We start from the raw sequence: 16372 nt of genomic DNA, 5'->3' as shown, positions 1-16372 counted from the left end.
ACTAAGATGCAAGGAAAAGATGCAAGTTAGTGAACTTGCATCTTTGTCTTACCTACACCAGCCTACACCAGAACCACCAAAATATTGTCAGTTAGCCCGAAGGCTAAATCTCAGACTGATGCGATTGCGGATGCTCTGCTGTAACTGTCATGCACCTCCTCAAAGACTGAACTTTCAGGGCTACAGCGGCCAAAGCTGTGATTGGCCAGCTTGGTCTGGTCTCTTACTCATTTCTTCAAACTAAAGAAAAGCTCTCCTTTTAAGCACACGTCTAATAAAGCCATATGCACTGCATTCTGTTCATTACAACCTTTGCTCTGTTACAGGTGTACACTGTAAAAACTATCAGCACCCAACAGAGTACAGACTTATACATGTATACATGTTGATAAAATAGTCTTCCTCTTTAGCCCCCACAAGCTTGTAGTGTCCTCAATTACTGTATTGCTCGCCTAAAAACAACCCTGCATGTCACATATATTACTATTACTATTATAGTCGGGTGAAATTGGCCAGCAATATGACTAGCATCTGGTGTAATTCCAAAGCAAAAGATACTCAATAGTAATGAGGTTTACAAGTCTCAGGGCAGCTGTGGCTCAGGATATGGCGCGATCGGTGTTTCGAACCCTGGTCTCTGCAGTCGACATGGCGACGCGTCCTTGTCAAATTGCTCCCGATTTGTGAGGGTGAATGTTTATTACTCCTGATGAGCAGATGGCACCTTGTCTGGTAGCCTCTGCTCTGGGTGAATGCTGACATGTTGTAAAGCACTTTGAGTGGTTCCTATGAATCCTGTGTTGTATCAATATGCTATATAAATGTGCTATACAAATATGTTGTATAAATAAGCTTTATGTGTTTTATAAAAGGGCGTAGGTTTGCATAGAGTCCATAGGGACTAGTCAAAGTTTGGCCAAAATATTTGCATACTGACTCATCTGCAATAGTATAGAAACTTTGAAACGGATTTTTCATTCTTTACAGTATAACACTATGTGTTCGTCGCCCAGAAAGGGAAACATCCATGTCCATGTTTTCCAATGCGCCCTCGAGACAGTCAGAAAGTCAGTACACACAAGTTTCCTGAGTGGTAAATGCAGATTGAGAGCTGACAGTAGTCTGACACGGTAAGCTACTAAAATACGCCAGGAAATAAGACAGTCTCATATTAGTATTTTGTTTGGTCTCAGCATTGATATTGTTGACCCTTTTGTGCTTTGCAGATAGGAAAATGCCACCAAAAAAGAAAAGAGATATCTATCGTTTTTTTTCCACGTAACTATCTATCAAGAAGCCAGGTTGTTGTTAGCTAGCTAGCAGCACGCTAACTACTCATACAATGAAACATGCATTATTTTGAAATGCATTCAGGAAACTCAGAAATTCAGTGAAGATGCAGTGCAGGTTGAGGTTTGCAACTTTTATTAAAACAAGTCACAGGTTGAACACAAGCACACGTTTATACCAGCACTTTGGGATTGTGAATCAAAATAAATACATATACTACTCATGAGGTCAACATGGATTCATTAAGGCATTATTTGAAATGCATTCAGGAAACTCCTGTGCAGATGTAGTGCAGGTTGAGGGAGCAGCAGCCGTCCTGACATGACGAGTGAACCACAGCAGTCTGATCCCAAATTCATCCAGTACAGCTCAAGAAGTTCCGGCTGCTCTGGACAAGATTGATCTTAAAGATGTATGCCAAGATTTAATTTCTGTGAATGATAGACGGAGGTATCTTGTTGGTGTATTTTAAGACATTAAAAGAAAAGAAAATACTACTAGCTAATAATTGTATAGCCTATTAAGTGCTGCAGAATAGATTTATTTGACATCTTTTAATTTATTTAGTCTTTTTCACAAAGGTTTATCTATATATATATATATATTGGATATACAATATACTGTTACTGTATATTGGCATTTTAGCTGAACAATTTTATTGATTTATTTAACTGTTTATTAGTAGTATTTATTTGGTGCAGAATACAGTTTTGTATTTAAACTAAGGTTGTATTACTGTTATGTTTAAATCAGTTCCAGGTTACTTAAATGTTAATATATTTTAATAAAGTTGGCCTGTTCGACATAATATCAATCAAGTTTTTTTATATGGCGGGGGTCCCTACCAATGCTGAGACCAAACCTACGCCCTTGGTTTTATATGAATGCGCTATACACTACCGTTCAAAAGCAGATTGTAATAAAAAGGCAATATTGCTTTTGCCTTGCTTTCTCGACTTTGAAACATACCACCTCTTCTTGCACCTGAACTCTTATCTATAACTGCTTGCCTGCCAGAAATTCCTGCTGCCACACGCTTTCATACTTCTGTTTGGACTTGCCAATATGCTTATGTATCATACCTTCAATGAATCCCTGAGGTGTTGCTGTCTGCATTTTGATCCAATTCCTTGTCGCTTTGCACCCATCTGCATAAAAAGAAAAAAGAGCCATAATGAGGGGTTGGGGGGAATGAACGATGAGACAAAGCTAATAAAAGAGACCGTGGATGGAGGAAAGAGGGTGGGAAAGAAGAAGAATAAGTAAGAAGAAAAGAAGAAATAATGTATGGTACATTTATAGATTATTTTGAAGTTAAGACTGCAGCGAGCAACCATCTTACCAGCCCCACAATTAGAAGCAGCTGTAGCTTTACTCATTATCTTGATATTCACAAACTGTCCAAACAGTCATTAAACTGATGGATCCATCTTTATGCCCGGCATTTGCATTCTCCTCAAAGACGATGTTTACTGCCATTTAAAGAGAAAGGATTTAATGGTGAAATTGCTGCTGAACTCACCCCCCAGAGGTGAGCACCACCTTGAAGATGGAATTCAGACGAAGTTGTTTTCCTGTGCAAAATTTTATTCATCAAATTGTGTAGCATTTATATTTATGGGTCACAAATCAGATGGTAGGCTATAAAAGGCAGCTGGTTGTGTTCTCAATGGACATGGCTTTATTTTTCTTATGTGGACTTTATTGTCATTTATTAAGCTCTAGGAAAATAGCAAAGGGATATTTAACTAAAACAGCCAAGGGCGTAAATATAAACAGATCATGCAGTGCAGTTTCAGTGGGGCTTGAGATCAATTGAACATTCAACGTATCCCTGCATTTTCAGAATTATTTTTCTGCTAAAAATATACTGACTTTGTATCTTCTGTGACAACTGCAGGGTTGTCAAACCAGTCTGTCAAGCAAACTAATTTAAAAGGCTTAGGCGCAGGGAGTCAAAGAGCCAAAAAACTATCAAAAAGGTCAGGCACAGGCAGACAGGAATTACAGAAGTGATTTCTGGCAAGCCAGGCAAGACAATCTGGCACAGAGTGAGTTCAAACTAAACCGGTACATACACAGTCCACTGTCCGATGCAGAATAGCTGTGCCTGGGTCACTAGTGAGCTATGGCTTTTACTGGGCATGAGGAAACAAAATGGCTGTGCTGTCGCTTTGTAGCTAAAAGCCCAGCCTAACCTAAATGACCATTCCTTGGCTCGACCAGAGAGAAGCAATATACCCGCCACTCGTGATTGTTTCGTGGGAAGGAAAATGGCTGTGGCTGGAAGGTGAGGGAACTCTGGACAAGGAAGGACCGACGGGCTCCAGGAGATACCAAATAAGGCAATCGTGGCTCTGATGCTGGAGATGAGTGAGCCGCCAAGCTGTCCTGTGCAGGAGGAGCAGGAGCAGGCGAGCCGCTGCACATGGGGTGCATTCCAAATCTCTAAATTGCCGTTTCCTCGCTCCTCGACTGAACCGGAAGTGGTCCTGCGCTGCCATATTTTCCGGTCGTCCCAAAGCTCTTATTCTGCTCTGAGGAGCCATGATCGAGGAGCCACAAGCGCAGGCTTCCATGAAGTGTTTTAACGCTGGACACGTACCCTGGCTGTTCATCAGTTATTTGATTGGACACTGCAGCTGAGCGGACTGATCGCTGGATACCAGAATGAAGACGATCACAGATTGAAGTCAAGTTATAGATTAAAGTGTTTTCTGAGTCTCCATCTGGTTAAAACACTTTTTACAACATGTATCATCCTTGCATTCAGTCATGTGATCAGTTCCTGGCTGTCAGTTTGATGAGTTATTTAATTTAATGTTAACCTGAAACATAAGCCTATAAAAATATTCCAGTGTTAAAGAAAAACCATAATGATATTGTGGGTTATTTTATAAGGATGTCACAATCAGAATTTGAAAACATACATAAATAATAAATATATATAAAAGACGCATTCCACCAGTAGAAATTGATCTTGCACGTATAAGCAGGACTCATTGACAGTAAAACATACTACTCACTGTGTATAAATACTCAATGCAGTTTGTTTAACAGGTAACCGACTACAGAGAAGACATCTCCACTCTAACAGGGATGATAACTGTCTTCATTTTTAGTAGTAGTTTAACACTATTAAATCAACTGCAAACATTATACGATCATTTTTAATCAATATTCTAAGTGGATTTCGCTTGGTTTCATTGCGTCTCTCCACGCATCCCTGATGGGAGGGACTAAGATGCAAGGGAAAGACGCAAAGGAGGGAAACAGGAATGCAACTTATTGACTTGGTATGCACCCATGGTCACGGGCAGACTCCAGGCTGTTCTCAAAGAGAAAGGAGATCTCCTGCAGTCTGTCTGTGATGGAGGCAGGTAAGTCTCTGTTTGTGATGTTGAATGGCCTTTGCTTGAGCCCTCAACTCCTGCTTGAGAAGGGTTGAGTCGGCTGGGTTTATCTTGGCTAGATTGTTCTGTGAGGACTGGAGACAGACTTAGACATAAAAGCACGACAACACACAAACTCAGATTTACGAAGCAGTTTTTTTACTGCTTTTCTGCTTTTATAGCTATTCCTTTAATAAATATTGATGTATGAGGCCATTTTGTGCATTTAAGTACAGTGATGTGTCAGGTATTTATTCACTGGATTAATCTAAAACACATTGCTGGCTAGTAATAGTTTAGCGTTGTGATGGAGAAGGATCGTACCAAAGGCTCAAAATGGTTGTATTTGCAGGATAATTATCGTGCATCTGGCAACCCTGAGAACGGTCGACCAATGACAGTTCTCTCTACAGTCAGAGCTCGTGCAAGAAGGTGGATCGTAAGATACCGTTTCAAAACTTGTAAGAGCGTAAAAACTAGTTTGTGAAAGAACGAGAGAAACATAAATATCATACGAGGCAAAATCCAGGACGTTTTTGGAATCCCCGCCGAACGCATTTTTAGGTCAAGAAAAGAGGACACGTCCGGGGAAAATGAGCACGTCTGGTCACCAGGTAACTCTCATTACTCACAAAAGTCCAGTGATCCCCTGTCAGCGCCACATGTTCCGTAGCAGCCAAGTCATTTCCCTTTTTGTTCTTTCCAGCTTTATACAGTTGGTGGATTTTTGTCATGATTGTGCGTCTTTGCGGTGCTTTCGTGCTCGGGTTCCCCGTTGCCACTTGCAAAACTTTGGTGAACCCCTCATCCTCAACAATATTAATTCCACAACTGTGCTACTCTGCTTGTTATAGGCAGACTTAGTGAGGGGTCTTTGTTGTTCAGCGAGGCTGGTTAGACGCATTCCACTTGAACGCCCCTCGCCGACCATCGTAGGCTCCAGGTTGAGATGGTACTTAAGGCTGGTTGTGCTGGTGAAACGTCCACGTTTTTCTAAGTGAACATCTGACATCTACGTCTAGCTGCATTAGAGCGGAAATAGCTTAATAGGTATATTGGAAGATCATTCTGTGCATGCGTTAAACGCGTTTAAAAAATTAAAGCAATAATCCTGTAATTTAATCATAATGCGTTAACGCGTTATTTTTCACAGCTCTAGTATATATACATATATGGCCACTTCCGCATCCTGTACGTGACATCTTTCCAGCGGCTCAGTAAATCCACGAAACACATGGTCTTCACCAAGCCAATTATCAAAGATCACTCTATGTCACACCACCTGCCTTCTATGTAAATTGACCTATAAGAAGAGACATGGAGCGCAGTAAACTTTCTGTTTTCTGGACCCCGGAAAAGAGACTTGTGCAGCGCGACTCCATCTACAAACACGGAGCAAACAACTAAACTAACCATGGTAAGTTGCTAAAACTCACACGTTATGCTTGAATAGTTGCACTAAGTGATTACGTGCATGTTTTTCGTGAATGATTTATTGAAATTAGTGAAATTACGAGATGAAAAACGTAGGCATTGTATATGATCACACGCCCCTTTTACGTTGAACCTAGAATTGTTATGGAGTCACGTTTTGCAGCGCGACTCCATAACAATTCTAGGTTCAAACGGATCAAACATCAAAACAAAGTAAGATGCTGAAACTCAAACATGTTATGCTTCAATAGTTGCACTAAGTGATTACATACGTGTTTTTTGTGGATGACTTAGTGAAATTACGCAATGAAAAACATGCGCCACATTTGATACGTGTGTGTATACATATATACGTCTGTTTGTGTGCATACAAACGTGTGCATATATACGTGTGCGTGCATATATATATATATATATATATATATATATATATATATATATGTATGTATGTATGTATACGACCTTATAACAGTTGTTTTATTGCCTGTGTTTATTTTTTTAGGATATGACTGCTCGCCTTTTTTACGACAGGAGGAGGCAGACTGCCATCGTGCCAGCCAACCAGGTCCGTGACCAGGTACTGCAAGGAGACCAAAAGGAAGGAGCCTGTGACCTGTCCAGCTGTTATCCGCAGCTACAATGCCAACATGGGGGGCATTGACAAAAGTGACATGTTGGTCCACCTCTACCACACCCCCATGAAGTCAAAGAGGTGGGACATGCGACTGTTCGCTTACTGCATTGATGTCAGCATCACAAATGCCTGGCTTATATACAGGCGGGGTTGCAAGGCTCTGGGTGAGAACACCATGCCTCTGAAGGCTTTCAGACTGGCGGTGTTTGGGGCTGCCAGCAGCCTGAGGCCAGCCACATCCAGGTCCAGAAGGCGCTCATTGGCCTTCATTGACAACCTGACCAGCATTCCTGCTATCCCTAAGCCTGTCCAGGGACACCGCAGCCACACCCCAAATCATGCTGAGCGATTCGATGTGTCACTCTTCCATGCCCCGGTCTATGCCACACGCATATGTAACAGAGTTAATGATTCCACTTGTCATCACTGTTCTTTACTACCACGTTTGTTAGTCAGACACTGAAACTAACGTGCTCTGAGACATTGGAGGCCCCGCCCCTTCTGGGCCCCTGCGTATTTGAGCGGTGCACCCCGTGTGCTCTGCCCAGTCTGTAGCTCGTTTTCCCTTTGGTAGGTAGATCTGTGTTGAGCTCGGTTGTGTTAGCTAAATAAGTGTATATTTGTTCATATGACTTATGTGTGGCTTTGTTTAAAGATGATCTTTGTTTCTTTTGTTGGTACCAGAGCTGTGACCACGAGGTGGGCTGTGGGAAGCTGATATTTGTGTTGTTGTTTTGCCAGGCCAAGACTGTCGTGTCATCTCCGTGACACATCTATACAGAGGAATAAACGGCTAGTGAAGCCAATGCAACTTCAAGTGTGCTTTATGTTCTGGAGAATTTACACAACGCGAAGGATAGAGTACGCAACTGCTACACATAGACTGGGGTCTATGCGACCTGTTTTTTTTTATATTACTTGATTTAAGTATTTTACTAAGTGTGTATTGTGTGCATTTGCCCTATAATCCTGTGATGGCCCCACGGTGGGACTAATAAAGGATTATCTTAATTTATTTCTTAATTTTTTTTCACTAAACGGGCAAGGAACTATATATGATCATTTGGTAGATTTTTGGAAATGTCACAACAGTAAAGGAATATTATTATGTTCTTGACATTTTGAATTTCAAAGTATTTCAATGAGTGACCTATAAAGGGATACATACATATATATATATATATATATATATATATATATATATATATATATATATATATATATATATATATGGCAATATCAGTTACATGCAAGTGTTTCATCCATATTAGGCTTGGACAGTGATCTATTTTTTGGTCACTGTGTTTGATCTGCAATATCCTTCATAAGCGGGCATGGGGGGGAGGAGTTGTGAAGACTGACCACATCTTAGCATGACAGTGCTATCTCAGTTTGATTAAACTGACGTAGAGACATGGGATTTTGTCTTTCAAAGGAAATGAATTAACACCCTCCCCTTTTTGTTGTTATTCTTTCGAACACTTAACTGCTAAATCTTAATGAAAGCCGCCAACTGGATTCATTATTCTTTACCTTCCATTTTCTGCTAAAGAAAGGAGCTTTAAATATTCAAGCATACTTACTATTATCATCTCTCTTCTCCCATTCTTTGGCAGGTATCCACTGTTATCTTTCCTAAGAAGGAAATTATAACTCTATCATCTAGCCAGCTTCATCATGCCCCACTTTACAAACCCCACCATTCCAACCCCTATATTTTTCATCGTTATTGTACAGGTTATGGACTCAGCACATCTACACCAGTATATTAAAACTGTATGATCTTTGTTACTGTCTTTTTGAAATCAAAGCAGGACAACATCAGCAGTCTAGTCCAGACCACTTCAGTTAAGTTCAAAACATTTCCAAGCCCAAGAGTCCAAACCGGATGAAGACCAGAATGGAACAAACTGACATTTTTTTTATTTATTTGTAAAATAATGCCTAAGGATGTTCTGTAGATCTGCCTGAAGGAGCTGTGAATAGCAGTGTGGCAATCGTTAATTAATAGCGGGTGTAACTAAACATAGAAATGTTAAACCATTACTTGCAAAGATTCAAATCTGTTTAATTGTCTGTTTTAGTGAGTTAAAAAAACAAACACTTTTCAATACAATTCCTCAATTAAGAACTGCTGGGCTTCCTTACAAGTCTACCTATTTAGGGTCATGGAGGGGTTGGAGCAGCGTGATTGAATCGGATATACATCATTGCACTCTAGGTCATTAGAGTAGTAATATTTAGTACAAATATCATATCCGAGTATGTATTCATACAGTCTCAACTAACACCACCACACAGACAGTCCGCTGTGAATTTTTCTAAATTAACTAACCATAAAACTGTATTCGTAGGTTGGACTCCTACACAAATGTTGAGACTACTCCGGGTGTAGCAGTGCGATCACAACCCTACAGGTTACATGAACACAAAAGAAACAGCCTTGTACCCAATGCCCCGGTTGGCGAATGTCTGGTCAGACTTTCTTTGTGACACTGGATTTAACCAAGGATCCAGGGAAAAAGGCCTTCTCCACTACGTTTGATTTGTAATTCACCACACTTCTCTTTGGATTGTTCGGCGCCCAGCTTCTTTCCAGTGTCTCATGGACGAGGTGCACGCTGCATATGCTGCCGTCTACTTAGATGATCCACATCACTACCAGGACAAAGCATGTGCAGCTGGTCGGTGCGGTGCTATAGTCTCTGAGGCAGGCTGGGGAAGTGTGCAGTTTGATGGAGGGAGGTATAGTATTTGGGGTACCACTTGGGCGGAGGGCAGGTGCGTCCTCAGGTGGACAAGACTGCTGCCTTAGTATAAGAAAAGAGGTGAGGCAGTTCTTGGGGCTAGTGGGTCACAACAGATGGTATATCCCGACTTTGCAGAGCTGGCTAGAACCCTTGACCAAGCTGAGCTGGAGAGTTCTCAGATCCGGATCGGAATGCGAGTTGGTGTTAAAGAGGGTGAAACGGGCTCTCTGTGGGGAACCACTTCTTCATAAGCATAACATCTCTCTTTTGCACTGCAGACTGACGCATTGAATAGAGGGCTTGGGACCATTTTGTACCAGGAGGTACAAGGAGTTAACCCCCTGTTTTGTATATCAGCCGGAAGCTATCCGAGAGGGATACGAGGTACAGCACGGTAGAGGAGTGCCCGGCCATTTACTATCTCCTTGGCACTCGTTCACACTCTGTTCGGACCACGCTGTGCTCCAGTGGCTCCACTGCTTGAAAGATACCACACCCGGATCAGTCAGTGGTATCTGGCTTCAAAGCCTTTTTATTTCTAAGTGGTCCATAGGCCGAGGGCGCAGATAACCGTGGCCAATGGCCATGCATGCTTGTAGTGCATATTAGTGCCTCCGAGTGAGCCCCACTGGTTAGCTTGCAGCAGCTTCTCTGCACGGCTCTCATATGGCGGTTACAGTTGGTAACGCCACATCAAGCAACAACGTCACTGCTGACGTTTTGTGAGCACTGTTGCCATTGCTTACATTTTAGCTGTGATTTGCCAGACGCACCGTTGCCATGTTGAGAGCAGCTGAGTGGCATTCAAAATTATTCTTGTACCTTTGGATAAATAATCAGTTAAGAAAATAGTAGTTTAAACATGTTTAACCATTGAAAGATGACCAAGGTCTACCACTGAGGCATCGTCGCCCACAAAGACCTACAAATAAGTATTATAGCACTTTGATATGTTTAATCTCCAGACCTCGGGTGTCTTGTCAAAATCAAAAAGAGACTAAATAGAGCAAAAAACAGGGAGCCATTTGCTCTATACAGGTCCCTTTGATTTAATATGTGACAAAAACCTGAAGGAACTTAAACAACTCTGCCATAAAAAAAAGGCAAAATCCCAGGATAAAAAAAATACATGATTATTTGTATATATATCATTGTAAGTCAGCCACATACTCAAGGTTTTAAATGCATTGGTACAAGGTCTCAAAACACTATACCAATTCACTTTTGGAATTTTTAATGTAATTTTGAAGAAGCATTGCTGTTACAAAATACATGGATATGTGGGCAACACACTCACTTGTAACCTTACTGGTGCTCCCTACACTAATACTGCCAGTGCTGGAATTATCACCATAAATAAAAATGATGAAAAAAATAAATATTACATTTATTAAGTTTTTTAGGTGGAGTAACAAAGTAACCTGGTAAACCCAAACAGGTAATGATGGTGAAATGTCTGGCTGACACGTTTCTTCGTGGCGGTCTGGGACAGTGTCTTTGGAATATCAAACTGGGCATGGTGGTTTACATTTTTATACATGGTCACCACTTGTATTCTAAACAGGGGGGCTCTGACCAATTGTCAAAACTCAAGTCCAGAAAGAGCAATGCGGATTCCAGACCGTCAAACAGTAGACCAGCTACATATCATTGTAGAGCTGTAGGAAGGGTCATAGGAAATTGCACATTAAGCCAAGACCCATGGAGTTCTGTGACGGGTAATGCGGGATCATGGGGTATCAAGACGGTTGCTTAAAGCCATCTGGTGTGTGTGTTACCAAAGTGAGAGCTGTGTCTGTTTCTCAGCAGAAAGTTTCCATTGGGTGTTGGCCTCCGCCAGGGTTAAGCCTAGTTATTATTCCGTTTATGATTTTTACTGGACCAAATCTCAAGACATTGCGTGGACCAAATCTCAAGACACTGCATGGGCTGTCTTGTTGTGGGGCCCCAAAATTGCCTCTCTGTTCTTTGCAGATGTGGTTCTATTAGGTCCATCAAATCTGAGAATGGCGAATAGAGGTATGCATGTTACAGTTTTTCTCGATTGCTAAAACACAAAACCTGGTTCCTGTAGCACAAACACCCAAACCTTTTCGTCATTCCCAGAAGCACAAACACATTTCCCATAACCAAAAACACCTGTGTCCACACATGTCTCAATATTCAAAACACTTTCTGCAAAACCTTACACAAAAGTGACCAAATAAATCATTCATTGCACTAAGTTCATTCAGCAAATGCATGCTCTCAATATAATAAACTCAAGTTATCATAACATGAACTCAGAGACCACAGCCTTCTCAAGGTGAACACACTCAGCCTGAAAATTGTTAACACACCAATCAGAATTGGGGTCAATCAAAAAGAGCTTAGAGGCATGCTCATGTCCTTTGGAACAATGGATCCCAACCATGCAGAGGTTGAGAGACAAGAGAGAGGGAGAGGCAGAGGACAGCAAAGACAAGTAATTTCTGATCAAATCTGTGCCACTGTTCATCATGTGGGGGTACATGGGAGGACAATGAAAGAAGCTGGCCAACTATTCCAGCCAAACTTAAAGAGTCTATGACTGCAGCCCAAACACAATCTTCTGGAGGCAATGGTGAATGCATGTGAGGATATTTCTCTGGAATCTATCCAGGGTTGGATCAGACACACAAGGGGATATTTCCCTGACTGCCTGGCGAGAGACGACATAATGTGTAACGTTGATGAAATACTATGGCCTGACCCTGACCTGAGACAAGATCATGCTCATATTGATGCCAATGCTGATGAACCTGTATATGTGCTCAATCTGGAAGTGCTGTGAATAAACCCTGAGCCTAAAGACTGATTGGGACCCAGAAGTTAGATGGTTGGACTGTTGGGTGTGAGTTTTTAAAATTGTGTATGAAGATTTGAAAAAATGGTAAGTTGTTCCAGGAATTGTGTCTTAGCAATCGAGAAAAACTGTAATATCCCCCTCTTAAGCATAGAGACACGCTGCTTAAGAGGGGGATATTACAGTTTTTCTCGATTGCTAAGTCACAATTCCTGGAACAACTTACCATTTTTTCAAATCTTCATACACTTACATCGTCATACACTTACTATGCTTATACACTTACCCTTACACACACAGCTTGTGTGTAAGGGATAGAACTTTAGTTGTTTTTTTTTAAATTACACCACCAAACTACATGCTGGGTAAAGCCTGCCCACTCAGTCGCACAGGAAGAGACAGACATGTCTCCTCTGCGACTGAGTGGCCCGGCAATCCCTGCAATGTCAGGGCTAAAATAACAAATAATCAGCATTACTATTAACAGAACTCTTGTAGTTTATACTGTATATGCAGTAGCATTGTAGGACTGCAGGTCCCAGCCTATGAAGCTACTCAGCAGGAGCCCTTTGAAAATGTAAATAATTCAACTTTGACAACAATAACCTCCTGTTTTAAGACCATTCACATTATTCCCATTGTGATTTACAGAATACTGAATCATTGAGGATACGACCTCTAATAATGAAAGGCAACCTGCAGCATATTATTACACTGAAATGCATTTTAAGAAGTGATATCAATTGACAATAATGTGTTATGAGTACTGAGTGAGATGCATTTCAAACTGTGCAAATTACAGTTTTTCACAATTGTTAACACACGTTTTTCAAAACAACGGCTTTCTCAAAACTGCTCACAGAAAACTGAAAACCTCACACACAAAAAGCTAAACCTGACACTCCCTTTGCAAGATGACGCTTTGCCATCAAATCTCTTAACTGTTCACAAAATGGAACTTGTGTTTTCATTTGGTACACCGAGCCATATTTTCAAAACACACACACATACATTCATTGAATACACACAACCAACATAAAATAGTCAAACATAAAACAGCACACAAATATGCAGCAAAAAAATCTATTCTGGTACAGAGACAACAGTGCAGTGCTGTTAACTGGCCTGAATGTTTAGAGATTTGACTATTTGTGTGTTGTAGGTTGATTCTGTGAGATTTTACTTGAGAAGTGTGTGCAACAACTGAACATTGTGCATAGTGTTTTGATAACAAGGTGATGTGCCATTGACATCAGAGTGTAAACAAGGAAAATCAGAGTCTAATGCAGATGAGGGAGTGTGAAGTAGTGCCAAATTGGGTCGAGCGATTGGTACATAAAGAGAAGGTTGTGCAAATTGTGCCGAATTTTCGCTTTTTGGGTATTAACAACTGTGAAAAACTGTATTATTGACTTCTTTGCAGAGGTATGATACAATAGAAAGTCTTTGCAAGTATTTTTCCACGATGCACTGACCTTTCAGAGGATGTATTGTGAGTGCTGTAAATATATATGGGGAGTATTCATGATGTTGTAGAGACAAAGACCTGCCTGCCCTCGGTTTCTAACTGCCAGGACAGACAAACTGTTCTCCAGTTGTCAACACTTACATTTTTAGCCAAGCAACCAAGAAAATCCTGATATGGGAATTTGAAAACGGTCTCACTCAGTGCGTTTACATGCGGGTAATAATTCGAATCTTGCTTTAGTCGGACTATGCTCTCTCTCGGGGCAACTGCTGTTATCCGAATATACATGGCAGTGAATAAATCGAATCATTGGCCGAATGCATGTCATATCCGATACGACAGGTGGCGCTGTTTTCATTACATGTAGTGGTGATACAGCCATCTCCGCTTGACCTCTTCACTCTTCATAATGGAGAGAACCCCGCTAGCTTCGGTGGTTGTCGGGGAGCTAGCGCAGAGCAAACGGGGAACTAGCAGCAGCGCTAGCTGGCTACATCAGGGAGCTAGCAGAGACACCCACCGAAGGTAGTATCGGCTCGTAACCCGACTTTTACGTTTGTTTGTTTCTGCCGGCCGTGACAACTTATCGTCTCTTTCGACTTCCGGGTCACGACCTGGGAGGGCGGGAGGGAGGAGGCGGCGGGATCTTGAGCATGCGCACAAACGCATTGTCCAGTTCCGATCCGATTCAGCGTTTACATGCAGCGTTATTCGAATTATCAATCGAATCGAATCGAGTTATCCAGGGGTGTTAATCGGATCGTAGTCGGACCGCAGTTATTCGAATAAAGGTGTTTACATGAACTGGATAATTCGATTTTAGTCGGACTAAGCCAGTTATTCGAATCCATGTAACTGCACTGACAGTGAGATAGTATCCAAATATTAATTATGAATGATTCCTGTATTTAGCATGTCAAAATAAAACAAAAAGGCCTGCAGCAAGAAGTATACTGCCCTCAACTGACATAAGACATATAAAATGATTTAAAAAAACATGAATTTCCTATAAATAATACAAAGCACAGAAAATATCTTGGAAAAAAACTGCCACTTAAACATTGTGTGTACACAAGATGTTACTCACCTACACTGATGAATTCCAAGTATGTGAATTCTAGTCGTAATCTGATGTACTTCTTCGTACAGTGGTATTTCACCTTCAGCTACATGATGACATCTTGCAGAAACTGCCAATGGTGAAAAAACTAGCTGTTAAACTTCCAAGAGGCAAGAAGTTATAATTATACATATTTCAAATGAAACAAGTGGCCAATGTTACAGCCTACAGGCCTATACAGTCTCATGTTGTAAATTATTCAACACAGAGTTTATAATTACTGTTTTGGGTAACAATGAGGCAGAAGCTGCTGCTGTCCTCTACTGTCAGCATAGCAGTTTAGCACACGCTCACGCACATACACACCGGAAGCTTTGTTTAGATGCTAAGTGCTGCTGTGAAGAAACAAGACGCCGGTGTAACGCAAGAGTAAACAGTGCGGCAGCGCTCGTTAAGCCGAATCTATGGTTCTGCTTCAAGCTAATAACATAAGTGTTCGAGACAGCAGTCCGGCGACACGAGCACTGCAGCGCTGGCACAAACCCATTCACTGGTGACTGGTGTGGCACTGACGTTTCTGTCGTGTCATGTTGTATGGTTGCATTTCTGATTGCAAAATATTGTAGCATACATATTCTCAATACGCAAAAAGGCTAATTATTGTTTTGGCGTGTTGTGAAATGACTTATTTCTCCTCCAACCTCTTAGCAGCCAGTTTTAGAACGTTTCAATGTGATGAAGTTAGCTAACCTTTAAATATTAGCATTAGCCTGTATGAGCTAACCATTGATAGTTACAACTTTATTTAATGGTTGACCATAAATAACTTCCACGGAGCAAAACTATTTAAGTTGGGGCATCTTAATAACATTGAAACACACTTTGCAAAGCAATATATTTGCCCTTCTATCAGGGAAAATGCCTTGATTATATAATGTCAACTGTTTTTATTTGCTAGCTATTAGCCACAAGACTCAATGACAAATAAATCACGTTACACCACAATTGACGTCAACACAAAATTTTATATAAAGATAAACAGCCTGCATAAGTAAATATATTTTGTTCTTACCTCCTCAAATGAAAGAATACTCCGGACACTTTCTCCACCATTACCGTCAGTTGAAAAAGAAAGACCGCGAAAAAAAACGGATGTATAGATAAACATACAAACATACACTTTTATTATTCCTCTTGGGGAAATTCTTCTCTGCATTTGACCCATCCTTCATTAAGGAGCAGTGGGCTGCCCTGTGAGGCGCCAGGGGAGCAACGCGGGGTTAAGTGTCGTGCTCAGAGACACTTCCACGTGTGAACTGTGGGGGGACTGGGGATGGAGCTGGCTACCTTGTGGTAGCGGGACGCCCACTCATCCCCCTGAGCTACAGCCGCCCCCCACTGCTGACTGAGATAACTCAGTCAGGAGTGCATTGTGTTAACTCGCCGAAACAACCCCGCCCCCAGAGCGTTTTCAGCACTGCCAGTGCTTTATTAATACCCAATACACCAATCAACTCAAA

At 41.4% G+C, this 16372-nt stretch overlaps 1 long non-coding RNA gene across 1 annotated transcript; it reads right to left on the bottom strand.

Annotated features, from left to right (window-relative positions):
- Positions 1–1541: 1541 nt before the first annotated feature.
- Positions 1542–14939, bottom strand: LOC137780815 (uncharacterized). Its single transcript, XR_011077176.1, has 3 exons — positions 14880–14939; positions 2373–2438; positions 1542–1721 (listed from the first exon to the last, which is right to left on the bottom strand). It is a non-coding gene; the product is annotated as an uncharacterized lncRNA (long non-coding RNA).
- Positions 14940–16372: the final 1433 nt, after the last annotated feature.

Source organism: Clinocottus analis, unplaced genomic scaffold (genome assembly GCF_023055335.1).
Source record: "Clinocottus analis isolate CAN_PGR_092001 unplaced genomic scaffold, fCliAna1.0.p SCAF_9, whole genome shotgun sequence".
NCBI lineage: Eukaryota > Metazoa > Chordata > Actinopteri > Perciformes > Cottidae > Clinocottus > Clinocottus analis.
This window is presented reverse-complemented; position numbering and strand designations above follow the sequence as displayed.